We start from the raw sequence: 14,325 nt of genomic DNA on the forward strand, positions 1-14,325 counted from the left end.
TGCTGTTGTCCCGGGAGCGCACGTGCATTGCGGGGAGGTGGGGGTTGAGGTGGGGGGCGGCGAAGGGAGCGTGGCTTGTCTTCCCAGGGGGCGCGAGGGCAGGCGGGGAGCAGGAAGGGGGCTGAGATGCTTGCTGCCTTGGGGATTCGGGCGTAGTCTGTTGCCTGGGCTCCTGCATTGTGCTGCGGTGCGAAAATAAAAAACCTGCCGCAGCAGCAGGAACACCAGGAAGAGACATCCTCCGAGACTACGGCAGTGGCTCCTCTCCACCCCCAACTGACCCCAGAATACTGTCACCGCGCGGGGGAGGAGAGGGGGCGTTGCCGCAAGTCAGGAAGATCCTCGTCGCTCCAGCTCGGGCGCATTTGCTCTAAAACCAGCTCACATCGGTTATTATGGGGAATCAGAGGCCCGAAAGTTCCTTCAGTTGGTTTCTTCAGAGTTATGGACCAGAAGATTGGAAGTGACATGGCAGGGGAGAGGAAGGACAAGCAAGGGTGAGAGAGCAGCAACCCCGGAGGTGCATGGCTAGACTGAAAAGCGGTTTTGGAGAAAGTGAAGGAGCTCGCAGGGAAGCCCCTTCCCGTGGACAGCCCTGCTCTTGGTTTCCGCCCCCCCACCCCCAATTCCTTTTGTTCAGCCTCCAGAGACTGAGTGGAACATCCACCTGCAATAACCATCTGTGTAACAGAATATATCTTGACATTCTACCGTTCTATTTTCGTTGTTTTCTTTTATATATGTACCTTTCACTTCTGATTCATTTAGTGTCTAAATGCTGGGGAGGGGGGCGGTAAACCTACATAATTTAACTCTTAGTCTTCAGACCTACAGATGCCAGATACCGCATCGTCTAATGTCGCTGCAGTGATATGGGTCCACTCAGCATTCAGTCATTGCAGTGAGTGTCATTGAATATAAAACGTGGCCTTGACCGCACGTAGCAGAATTTCAAGGGCATGGCCATGAAACAAGATTTCTACACATCCTGGGGAGAAGTCAGGGAGTGAACAGGCTGGATAATTCCACTCTTGCCAGTTTCTGTGTAACCAAAGTTTTCCTTAGGGGCGCCTGGGTGGCTCAGTGAACTAAGTGTTTCACTTGGGCTTTGGTCTTGATCTTGGGGTCCTGAGATAGAGTCCCAACCCCAGCGTCTGCTTCCCAGATCAGTGGGGAGTCTGCTTGTCCTTTTCCCTCTCGCTCTACCCCTCCCCCTGCTTGTGCTCGCACTCTTTCTCTCTCTCTCTCTCTTTCATTAAATAAGTAAATAAAATCTTTTTGAAAAAATAACCAAAGTTTCTTTCAAGGTCGAGATTCTGGGTATCTTCTGGCAGAGAACAAGGCAAGGGATAGAATGAGAAGATTTATATAGAGAGGGAAACTGGGATGCAAACATTTTAAAAAGCCTACTTCAAATAAATTATATCCTAGTATTCTAGCCACCTGCTGGAAACAGGTACACTTAGGATCCTTAACAGTCTTAATGGATACTTCCTAAGGTAGATACTTCCCTAAGGTAGATACTTTCCTACGGTAAATCATGAAAATTGGAGAGCTTAATTTCAACACAAACCCACAGTTTAAAAATTACTCTTTCTCCAAACTGCAACAGTTCTAGGGCTTTTCTTTTGGCCACAGGGAGCCACTTCTGGAGAGAGGGAAATGTATGCAGAGAGGGATTCAGTAACTTGTGTTGTTCCCGGGACTGGTGAGCATTAAACACAAAACTTCCTGTGATGTCAAGAGGAAGCCAGTATGGGACAATAAACCAAGTCAGCATGGGAAGCAAGTTTTGCCCAAGACTCCAGTCCCTTGCCTACCCTCAACTACAATAATGACATCCTGCATTCTTTTTGAAAGCCTTCATGTCCCACAGTTTTGCCATCCCACCCCAAAATTGAGCTGCAGTGACTGAATGTTAAGTGCTATGCTCAACCAGTGGAGAAGGTGAATAATACAGAAAGGAGCTAGGATTTATGTGTGCATTGGATGACACAGATATTTTATTTCAGAGTCTCAAAACATTTTGGTGACTTTCCCCATGTTGCTATTATATCGAGTTCAGAGAAAGAACAAATGGAGTCCATATGTGTATTCCAAATGTCAGAGATGTTTGAGCAAGCTTAAGGGTGCTGATGCTCCTTACTCTTTATTCTGAGTCAGCACTCCCTCTCCTTGGAAAGAAACATCCAAATATCCTATGAATAGCAGTTATTATTGCTAAACCTGCAAATAAACTGAAGGTTATGATTTCTGGGCCACTCTGCAGCCATCTGTGTTTCACATGTTTGTAACCAATTACCTCTGTCCTAATAACACCTTTAGTGATTCAATACATGTATGCTCCCCAAATTGCAACATCACCTAGAATAGCAAAAGCTTGTCTCCGTATAAAATGCGTTAATATTGTTATGTAAGTCAAGTGACTGCATTTGTTATGGTTTGAGTGAATATTCCCAAGGTGGGGGGCAAGAGAGGGAAAAAGCAAGGCAAATCTGCCCTCCCTCTGAAGCTGTTGGAGCCCTCAGCCTGGCACTGTCATCTTCCAGGCAGAAGCATCTGGGCTCGCTCCTGGCATCTCTGATCTGTTGCCCTGCAGTCCCCTCCAGGCACTGAAGCAGCGTCATGGCGCAGACAAACAGAGCCAGCGAGGAAGGCAGTCACACAGACAACTGCAACACCTAACCTTGAGTTTAGAGTATAGACAGAGCCTGGGAATGGAGCAAAGGCGGGTGGGGGAAGCTTATTCATCTCCAGATAGAATACTCAGCAGCTGTCTTGAGAAATACGAGTTGCTGAAAGTGGGCAAGGTTTAATATAGACTTCTCCCAAAGTGACATTTTGACATTACCTTGTTTGTTTGTTTGTTTTTTGTTTTTGGTCCAGCTCCATAAAGTGTCTCTGTAAAGCAGGACAACAAAATAGATATTTGAAAAGATGTGTTCTCTGTGTCTCTTTCTCCTAGCAGATACAGATGCCCCTGGAGTAGCCTCTCTTAAACGGGGAGCCCTTTGCAACAAAAAGCTATTGAGCAACATCTTAGAAAGTAGTCCTCAGTCCTATTTGGAGAATGTGACACATCCCTGGGGGCATGCATTGAAATGATAAACTTTGCATCTCCTGTCGTCTCCTGGTCACATTTTGGTTCACATTAACTCTATCACAATCATTTAGGACTTCTGGTTGTTTTTCCACAAAGATTGTGTTTTTCAGTCTTTGAACCTTAACACCAGCTGCACCTCTACACGTCTGCTTTGAATCATTCAGCCTGCTGGTAGCTCCTTTGCTGTCTCTCCCATTGAGGCCTTCTCCTCTTCCAGGATTCTAATGTTGGCTGCCCCCGGGGGCTCTGACCTTGGGCTTTTCTAGTCCCTTTCTATACTCCTTCCCAGGGCAGTCTCCTCCAGCCTCTGGCTTTAAATAGCCTCATACACTGATGTATATCTTTAACCCTGACCTCTCCCCAGCACTCCAGGCTCATATATCCAGCTGCCTACATGTCATCTCCACTTGGATAGCTCAAACTTAATGTGTCCAACACAGAGCTCTACATTTTCTATATTAAAAACAAAACTGGGGCACCTGGCCAGCTCAGTTGATAGAGCAAGCCACTCTTGATCTCAGAATCATGAGTTTGAGCCCCACGTTGGACATAGAGCCTACAAAAATAAATAAATAAATAAATAAATAAATAAATAAATAAATAAAATAAAAACCCTTAAAATTGCTTCCTTCAAGTCTTTCCCATCTCATGATAAAAACATCTCTTCTCTCAAACACCGCTTTCATTTTAGCAGAAAATCCAAGTCCTACCTTCAAAACATATACTGAATTCAATCTCTTTCCTCCCTGTTAAACACCCACATCTGCCCCCCCCCCCCCATAAGCTCTCTCCTCGGTCACTAACCGGTCTCCTGTTTCCATTCTTTCCCCTCTATGGTCTAGTCTCAACTTAGCAACCAGAGTATTTCTTTTCACGTATCTAGAGGATAATATCAGATTCCTTGCTGGAAAGTCTCCGGTGCTCTATTCTTCTAATCACACTACAATCAAATGCAAAGCCCTTCCCTTGTCTTGCCCATCCACTTAACACCCATGCACCTCTCCAGTCTTGTCTTTTTTTTTTTTTTTTTTTTTTTAAGTAACCTCTACACTCAACGTTGGGCTCAAACTCACACTCCCAGACAAAGAGTCACATTCTCTACCAGCCAGGTGTCTCACCAGTCTTGCCTTCTTAACATTCACTTTGCCCCTAGGAGGCCAGCCTCCAGCTGTCCTTTTTTTTTTTTCTTTTGAGATTTTATTTATTCATTTATTGTCAGAGAGAGACTGAGCGCACGAGAGAGAGCGCACAAGCAGGCAGAGTGGCAGGCAGAGGCAGAGAGAGAAGCAGGCTCCCTGCGGAGCAAGGATCCCTATGCGGAACTCAATTCCAGGACCCCATGACCTGAGCTGAAGGCAGCAGCTCAACGGGCTGAACCACCCAGGCGTCCCCCAGCTGTTCTTAAACCAGCAAGTGCCACTTCCCTTCTTTTAAAGTAACCTTTTCTTTTTTTCTTTTTAAGATTTTATTTATTTATTTGACAGAGAAAGATACAGGGAGAGAGGGAACACAACCAAAGGGAGTAGGGGAAGGAGAAGCAGACTTCCCACCTAGCAGGGAGCCCGATGCAGGGCTCGATCCCAGGACCCTGGAATCGTGACCTGAGCCAAAGGCAGAGGGTTAACCCAGGTTTAAAAGCTTCTTAAAGGAAGCTTTTCACTACTATCTCAATAGGTTTGCCTTCTCTATCCCCTTACTCTGCTTTTTTTTTGGGGGGGGTAAAAAGATCACGTACATGATTATGTTTTATAACTGTTTATTTGCCTCTCTTACCAAAATGAAATCTCCATGAGGTCAACTACTTTGTTTATTCAGGACTGTATCCACATCACCAAACAAATGCAAAAATTCTGTACTGTCAGAGTACAGGATCTATGTGCTCACTGATTTTCTGCTTTAGTTATTGCTATGGATGTATCTTTACACTTATTACACATGGGAACAACTGCAGATTATAAAATTATATAATTTGTAATTTACTGCAAAACAAATCATATCGGAAATCTAAGAAAACATCAAGATTCGGCAGTGAGGGGTACATAGCGAGTAAGGGATTTACTGCCTATAAGGCAAAATCATATTCTAACATTGTAATTAGGTTTTGCTATGTTAAAGAAACAGAAAATTAAAGCCAAGTTATATGAAATGTCTTCTCATTCTGAACTAAAATAAACACCACCTTGGAAAGAAATGAGGTAAATGTTAGCAGACACTGCTTCTTGCTGTCATTTTTCTATCTTGTCCACTCTGTAACTTTGAGCAAGTTAATGACATCTCCGTGTTTCCATCTGTTAAATGGGCCTGCTCACTTTGTTCTTTAGTTGGGTCGTAAAAGCAGAATAGTTTGATTATTCTGAAAATGCTTTGGGGAAAAAAGGACATTTAGAAATTGACAGTGACTAATAGGCCTCCCCAAGTTCTTTGTGTAATATTTTGAAAATGAGGCAGAAATCAATCCAATTTTGAAATACAACTGAAGACTCAAAAAAAAAAAAAAAAACCTCTCAGCATTTCTAAAATGATCAGAAAAAAAGTGTTCCGAGGTATCAAAGCAACCCACTGCCTGAGCTCTACACTTGGCACTATCATGAGCCACCGAGATTCCATTTCATAGTCAGATGTGAGCTGAGATCAGGAAATGAAAGGAATCACAATGAAATGTAAGCTGTTGAATAAAGTATTCATTCTGCTCTTTAGCCAGCAAAATTAGGTAGAGGCTCATGAAAGAATTAACAACGAGGGAGCTATACCATTTCTATATGCAGGATCCTTAAGGGGCAGCAAAATGTTTGGAAGGGAAATCGGGTCTGGAGAACTTTGAAGCTGTGTTTTCCCAGCAAACAGGCTGCTTTATTTAAAGTGTATATTTAATTTAAGTGGCTTGGAGGAAGATAAATCTCTTGGTGGCTGGGCCAGCAGTGAGGGTGGCGAGATGCTGCTATTCCTCATGAGAGAACACACACACACACACACACTCTCTCTCTCTCTCTCTCTCTCTTCACTGTAAACACACTGAAAGCTCTACCCCTTCCTCAGAGCTCTGGCTGAATCAGCACTCTACTCAGCTGCTGGGTGAAGCTCCCAACCCCAGAGCCTTTTATTAGATCTAAAGAACTGAAACCAGTGTTGAGGAAGTGCATGGGAAAGTGACTTGGGAAAGCGAGAGATCAAAGAGAGGTCATTCAACTTCAGGGCTGCCGGGTTCCCAGGGTGCTCCCTGCAACTCCCCTCCCACGACTTTGTCTTTTACCGCTTCCAGTTTCCAGAAATTAATGCATCTCAGAAGGTCTAAAACATCTGTGTTTTCCTGCTATATTCAAAATACATGTTGGCTGAGAAGTTACCTATGATTCTGAAACTCAGACGCTATGTTTCCTGGGCAACTTGGGAAGAACTGTAGTAGATAATCCAAAGTGCCATTTTATTATTATTATTTTTAAATCCCTTACACTTGGCCTTGGAAGTTATTTTGTGTTTAACTTTAAATAGGGACAATCCCTGGTTTGGGGAAGGTAGATGTTTTGGGGTCATAATACATCAGACAAAACAATAAAACTACCCTATCAAAATATTAGCCCCCTGTTCTCCACTCAATTTTTTCTCTTATGTATTTCATGATGAAAATAAACAACAGTGCTCCTCAGAGTGGTGTAAAAGGCCAATCCCAAGCAGAGCTGATAACAGACTTACTAGTTCACTCCTTTTCTGGGTCATGATCTAATTTAAAAAGTATTTCTCTTTAGTTCCTGGTGGATTTTAACCAAAAAGCAACAGCAACCATTTTACTCATGACTACAGAATACTTTGTTAAAGAGGACTACAGTAGTGAGAGAAAAGAGTCGAGCATCTGAGAAAATTATAGTTTAGGTAATTCAGCATTTTCCATGCTTTGTGGAATACCCTTCAACAGGAGACCTAAGGTTTACTCTACAAGTATGAGGCAGTATTAACTTTCAGAGAAACTGAGGCACAGAGATTCAGATTCTGACTAACATCCAACCTGTACTTTATTATCTTTTTTTTTCCATGAAAGGCATCTCTTTTTCAATAAATGTATGTTGATAGCTAGGTTGTATGAAATTGGACGTGATTGTTCTTTAAGAATATATTAACTGGTAGAGGAGCATGGGGTGGCTCAGTGGGTTAAGCGTCTGCCTTCAGCTCTGCTTGGCAGGGAGCCTGCTTCCCCCTCTCTCTCTGCCTGCCTCTCTGCTTACTTGTGATCTCTCTGTCAAATAAATAAATAAAACCTTTAAAAAAATTTTTTTAAAGAATGTATTATCTGTACATTGCTGGAGAAAGTGCATCCAAACAGAAAGCAGCATTTCCCCCACATTCTTCCCCTCTGCAACTGGAAGATAGACCAGTGGTCCCTGCATTTGCATTTCCCCCCACTGCTTCCAGTATCCATACCTGGTGTCCAGGTGGCCATGACCTTCCCCACATCCACAAAAAGCCTCAAAAACAAAGCCACATTCCGGCGCTGTGTCCCAAGCTCAGCTCTCGTACATTGATTAGTCAAACCATTGGGATTTCACATACCCAGTCCTTACCCAGTATTTTTTGACGGGCAAGGAAGCCTCAATAAGAGAGCAATTGTTCCGTCCCAACCCATTCCACACATCCCAGCCCTGCTTCTGGGCTAGTTCTCATACCCTACCCTTGCCCAAATCCTCTGGTACCGTTTTGTGGGAAGAGACCAACCTCCTCACCATCACCTTGATTGTACCATGCACCCTTTTACAGGAAAAACCAAGTCAACCCTCATGTTTCCCCTCAACAGATTGGGAAATTTGGGCCCTTCCTTTTACCAAGGGAGAAAGATCACATTAAGGAGATGACTAGTGGGGCGCCTGGGTGGCTCAGTGGGTTAAAGCCTCTGCCTTCGGCTCAGGTCATGGTCTCAGGGTCCTGGGATTGAGCCCCGCATCAGGCTCTCTGCTCAGCAGGGAGGCTCTTCCCCCTCTTTTTCTCTCTGCCTGCCTCTCTGCCTACTTGGGATCTCTCTGTGTCAAATAAATAAATAAAATCTTAAAAAAAGGCGGGGGGAGAGATGACTAGCTCTCAGTCAGAAGCATCCTTTTTAATTGAGTCCTCATCTATATGGTACCAGGTTGGAGGCTGGACAAAGAAGAGTGAACCAGGAGTCTCCTCCATTTCTCCGTTCTTAGAGTTTAAGAGAGATCAAATCAGCAAAGGCTAATCTACAGGTACACAGACATCAAACAGCTGTGCAAACACTGGACAGATGCATAAATTAAATACAAAAGTAAATAAAGTATTTACATTCAGTAAAAGTCTTGTGGCTGCTATTTTACTCTCTGCTGAAGCTCAGGAGGGAAGGAAGGTACATCAGGCTAAACAGATTGTATTTTTCTGTTGGGGACGGTGTCAGCAGGAAGGAGAGGAAAGGTCACATATGGCTAGAGGAACAAAGACAAACGGTTACGTAAACCATTTCTGCTGATGCGTGACCTCTAAGCTTGGTCTTCAGGCTGAAGTGACTTTGTTTCTCAGAAAGTACTTTTATATGCCAGACTGTTCTTTTAGGAAACTGTGTCAGTAACTAATTTTAAAGTGTCCGAGTGGCCAGCAACAGCAGGAGCCCAATGAGCTAACCTGAGAGACGAAATAAAAACTGTCCTTCCTCAAAGAATATCTTGCTATATTCCACCTGTGTCCAGGGTGAAATGAAAGGAACTACCGTAGCCTTGTGCCATTGGAAACTCTGCGCGCTAGCCTGGCACCGTGGAAATTTCCTGTCTTCTCTATGGAGGAGCTCTGGGATGCAACACAGCTTTATTTAGCCTAGATCCCTATACCTGACACCTGGAACATGGGAGATATGAATGATTGATGAATTCCTAAGCTGCTCACAAATCTCTCCTTACTTTAGGAAGCAAAAAGCAGCATGGCCCATGGTGCTTCTTTTCAATAAAAAGTAGGTTTTTTGGTTTGTTTTTTTAATTCATGAACATTATGTGTAGTGTTCTATGTCTGAAAAAATAAAAATTTCAAAATAAATAAAATAATTCAAGTTCGTTTAAAACTCAGAAATGGCAGTAAAATGGAAAAATCCATAATCCTACAATTTAGAGATAATTACTGTTAATATTCTGGTATATATTGCCTACATATCTTTCTAAAATACATATTTTATATAAATATAGATTTATATATATAAATTCATGGCATATATTTCTAATATATATATTTTGTATTCTATATTTTATATTATATTCTAATATATAATTTTAAGAGAAACAGGATCACATTGAAAATAATGTATGCAATCTGGTTTCTCCCTTAATAAGGCTCCTCATTTTTCATGTCTATTTATCTTCATCGTTTTAATATGATCCATGTCCATGCCATCCTACTTTTAATAATTCTCCTCTTGTTGGACAGTTCTAGTGCTGGGAGTGTTTTTTGCTCTAATTAGTGATAGCTAGTGGGTCACCCTTGCTAAGCAAGCTGCGTATCAGGGACTTGGGAGAATCAGAAGTCTTTCTTCACCAAGCAGCCGATACCTAGAATTCCATGCTCAGTGCATCAACCTTTTGGCTTAAGGGTTTTGTTTAGTAAAAAAGTGAGAACCCCAAGCAGGGTGTTCCTTAAACACCATCTGACACAGATTTTCCATTTTTCCTTGGAAAGTCCTGAAAGGGTCTCAAAGACGGGTTCTAGGATCAGGCCTTGACTGACCAAACCAGAAAAGTTCCAAAGTTCATGCATATTCTGGTAGAACCGTTATACTTTTGTAATTGGCCAAAATCCTGGAGCAGTTGGAAACACGAGCAACGCTGTCTGGTACTAATTACTGCCTAAATTTAGTTTATTAGACGAAACACAGTCAGCCTTAGCTTATTCCCTCAATGCCTGATCCAGATTAATTTTATGATCGTTTGATTTTCCTATAAATATAAATCTGTCTTATAACCTATCTGGATTACTGCATAGTCACTGAAGTAATCTTACTAAGACCTCAATTTTTGTATCGCTTGCAAGCAGTGTAACTCTGATTGGTGGTCTCCGGGATTCAGGTGTGCTTCCATCTAATCCCAAAAGGGTGATATAGGGTTTTTGTTATTTACTCATCCAGGACTTTCTTAATCCCAATAAGTGTGTCTCTGAGGTGTGTCATCAAACTTCACTGGTTACTCTGTAAAAGACAGAGCCAAAGGAGAAGTAAAGATTCCTGTTTCTATGCAATGTGTGTGCACACACATGCATGAGAGAGGAAGAGAGACAGAGATCCATTTCTAGAGATAGAAGGGCAGCTATGCCAAGGGCTGCTATGCCAAGGGCTGCCAGGTATTTAGGACGTGCTAATTGCTGCTGTTACTAAAGTTTTGTTTCCACTGAGACTCACAGAGCAACCTTGGGGAAATTACTGAAGGCTTCCACTCCTCCAATCACACACCTAAACACCAAGGACAGTAATATTTTCCAGCTCCTTCCATAACCAAGGCATAAGAATGAATTAGTTTAGGGGTGCCTGGGTGGCTCAGTGGGTAAAGCGTCTGCCTTTGGTTCAGGTCATGATCTCAGGGTCCTGAGATCGTAGGCTCCCTGCTCAGCAGGTAGCCTGCTTCTCCCTCTGCCTGCAGCTCCCCCTGCTTGTGTGCTTTCTTTCTCTCTCTCTCTCTTTCTCTCTGTCAAATAAGTAAATAAAAATCTTTAAAAAGATTAAAAAAAAAAAAGAATGAATTAGTTTATAGTTGGTGTTTTGAGATTCGACAGGAATACTATGATCCCACGTGCCTTTTATACTGCTTGTATTTTCACTCAACGGTTAAGGAAGGACAACAAGGCTGGAGATGTTTCTTTTCTGTACTGCTCTCCTGGGAAGAGTACCCAAGGGCTGAAGCTAACAAGTTCAAGAACTGAGTTGGAGGGAGAAGGAGAAAAGATGAGAGGAAGAGAGGAAGAGAGGGAGAGAAAGGAATCATAACCACCCACTCACACATATTTGGCATTTCAAGTTTTGAGCAGTTAATAACCAGCTCCTTGAGTTGGAAGCTGTCATGCTCAAAATGCTTTTTATTGTTCTCACACACCCTACTGAGCACACCTTCCTTCCTGAAAAGGTTCGGCACAAACCCACTTTTCAGCTTTGAAAGGCAAAAGGGTGGAAGGGGATTTAAAAGGAAATACAAAAGCTTTCATAAAATGGAGGACAGACCAAAGGCTCTAACTACAGGAGGCCAGTATTTTAAAGCAAATACTCCGATTGTTTTCTACTGCTCTGTGTGTGTCTATTCACAAAGAGTTCAGGCTTCCAGGTTGGTTTGCCTGGATTCCCTTCCTCTGACAGGGGAGGGAGAACCTAGTTGCATCCCTGGGAGAGCCATAGGAAGGAGAATGGATGAGGGAGTCTTTTACAGAAAACTGTGAATAATGCCAAAATAAAGATAGCATGTGGATGAAAGACAGTCCAGGAGCCTGAAGAAGCTACCAAGTTGAGCAAAGCAACATATATGGAAGCCAGAGAACAGAGCCAGGTGGCTGAGAGATAAGAAGACCAAGGCAGGAAGTCGTGGGGTCAAGAGCAACACAGAAGGCTATCCTGGGCAAACACATGGGACAAGGGTTTACACCAGCCGGCTCTTTTTTGCTTAGTAAGGCAGCTCCTGTGGGAGGCCAGCCTACTGAAGGGCAAAGGGAGACGGTCCTGTAAGGTTAAAGCAGTTGATCTGCAGACACCCAGGGGGCTCTGAACTTCACCATTTATCGAGATGATAGCCCAAGAATCAGTAACATATACTGAAGGCTTACTCTGCTCCCTGCTAAGCTGTGGACACTAATTAGAAATGTCGCACTTAATATTTGCAACGACAATATCAAGTAGGTATAATTGTCCCAGCTTTGCCTCCCAGAGAACCGAGACAGAGGTTAAGTAATTTGGCTAAGATCACAGAGTAACCAACAGCGCTGTAGTTTGGAGTCAGGTCTCCGGGTCTTCAGAGCCCCCGTTTGTCTAACTTGAGATCATTAAATATGCACATTCCTCCTCCCTCCCAGATATTCTGATTCAGCGCTTCTGAGGTGGGACCTGGAAGTCTGCATTTTAACATGCATCCCAAGTGTGGCTGCTACGGGGGTTTGCATCTCCCTGGAAGATAAAGCACCCTATACACTAGCATAGGCCAGAAACGAGCATTTAGGATAGAAGCGTGGAAATAAATTAGAGGGAAAAAACGTGGATGAGGATCCACCTGACAGTCTAGGATAGTCTTGAGAGCCTACTACTTTTCATCCTAAAACGCGTTTCCTCTCATTTGGAAATAGCCAAGCGTAGCCAGTCTGGTGAGTAGAAGGACGGAGCTTCCCCACTAGCTCAGGACCTTGTTCAAGCACAGGTTAGGGCTGCAGACAGCCCTCCCCTAAACATCCCTGCAACTGACTTCTACATAGCACTCAGGAAAGGAACACGAGACATGGTCATTTCTCCGAGAATCCCATTTCATCGGTCTTAACCACAGTACAAGGGGGGCGAGGACTTGCCTTTCCAGCTATCCCAAAGACAAAGCCCTTTGAAACAAAGGGCCTATTTCTCACAATGACCCACCAAATAGAGCACATTGATAAAAAATCACTGCTAGGTTTCCCAATATTATTAGCATGCAGGAAGTGGCATTTCTCTTACTTTGTTAAACCCTTGAATTCCTGGATCAAGCTTCCAGGGGAGAAATCCATCTTGTTCACCATATGTTTTCTCATCTCCCAGGGTCCCACCTCAAGAGGCTATAACTTTCTTTTTACCTAGATTTCCTTAAAAAGGTTGGGAGACAAGATTGGAGTGAAACCACAAGAGGCTATATAACTAGTTTCCTCGCAATTTTCATTTTTCCAAATGAGAGCAAGGGGGCCATTGAAATATCTCATAATCTACATCAGCTGGAAATGTTCTAGAGGATTTGTTTATTTCTTCTTAAAATCTCCTAAGTCTTCTCTCCTCTGTCTTTGCTGCCCTTCTACTCCAGTGTGCCTATAAGCGCCTTTGTGGCCCCCACGGCAGGCCTCTGGCCAAGGCAAAAACGGATTCTTTTCATCTATTCAAGTGTGATCTGGGCCAGACAAGTCTGCTCCACAGGCAAGAGGCACAGAAAAGTATTCTGCATTCAGCTTCAGCTCGGCAGACTCTATAGCAGGGGCCCAGCCCTTGGCAGAGCCAGAGCAGTGACTAGGGCCATCTGGCAGGGACGGGAATGCTGTTTGTTTGGCCCTTCCCTTCACCTGAACAGAGCATCCTGGGAGCGAGAGAAGCAGAATGGTGTACCCTGTTCCAATCACTTCCTCTAAGTGTGCTTCCAACTTTAAAAGACCTTCTTTTACCTCCCAGACATGCCTGTCTTTTTGAGATGCCAGGTACATTTAGAGAACATTACAAGAGCTCTGTATGGTGAAGATTAAGACAATAATAATTAGCTGGTCTGTTGGCACTCTACAGTATTAAAGAGAGTTCTCTACCTGTCTTTATTTTCTTTCAAGATTTTATTTTATTTTATTTTATTTTATTTTAGTAATCTCTACACTCAATGTGGGGCTTGAACCCGGGATCAAGAGTTACATGCTCCACTGACTGAGCCAGCCAGCTGCCCCCACTCTACCTGTCTCCAATACACAGATGATGTGATGCTTGAGATATATTAAGAGGACATCTGGGTGAAAATAGAGTTGATCTAGGTGAAAATACCTTTCCTTTTGTCAATTTACAAAAATAGGCTTTCTCTCTAGTGCCTTTTGAAAATTGCACCTTGGGCGCCTGGGTGGCTCAGTCATTAAGTGTCTGCTTTTGGCTCAGGTCATGATCCCAGGGTCCTGCCATCGAGCCCTGAGTCGGGCTCCCTGCTCAGCTGGGGAGCCTGTTTCTCCCTCTCCCTCTGCCCCTGCTTGTGTTCCCCTCTCTCTCTGTGTCTCTCTCTTGGTCAAATAGATAAATAAAATTTTTTTAAAAAGAAAATTACACCTCAAAATAAGTATGATGATGTCACACAAAACAAAGATGCCCACTGTTCTATTATCCAGTGCTATTCTAAATGTGCTGTATGAGAATAAAGTAAGAATTACCAATATTGACAAAGGAACAGGAAATTTTTCATTATTTGATTATAATATTATTGAATATCTGCAAAAACAAAAAAACTCTTAGAAATGATGTAAAAATTCAGTAAGGTGGCAGGTTATAGAATAAATACACACACACACACACACACACA

The sequence above is a fragment of the Lontra canadensis genome, unplaced genomic scaffold (assembly GCF_010015895.1).
Source record: "Lontra canadensis isolate GAN:19392208 unplaced genomic scaffold, GSC_riverotter_1.0 scaffold36, whole genome shotgun sequence".
Classification (NCBI taxonomy): domain Eukaryota; kingdom Metazoa; phylum Chordata; class Mammalia; order Carnivora; family Mustelidae; genus Lontra; species Lontra canadensis.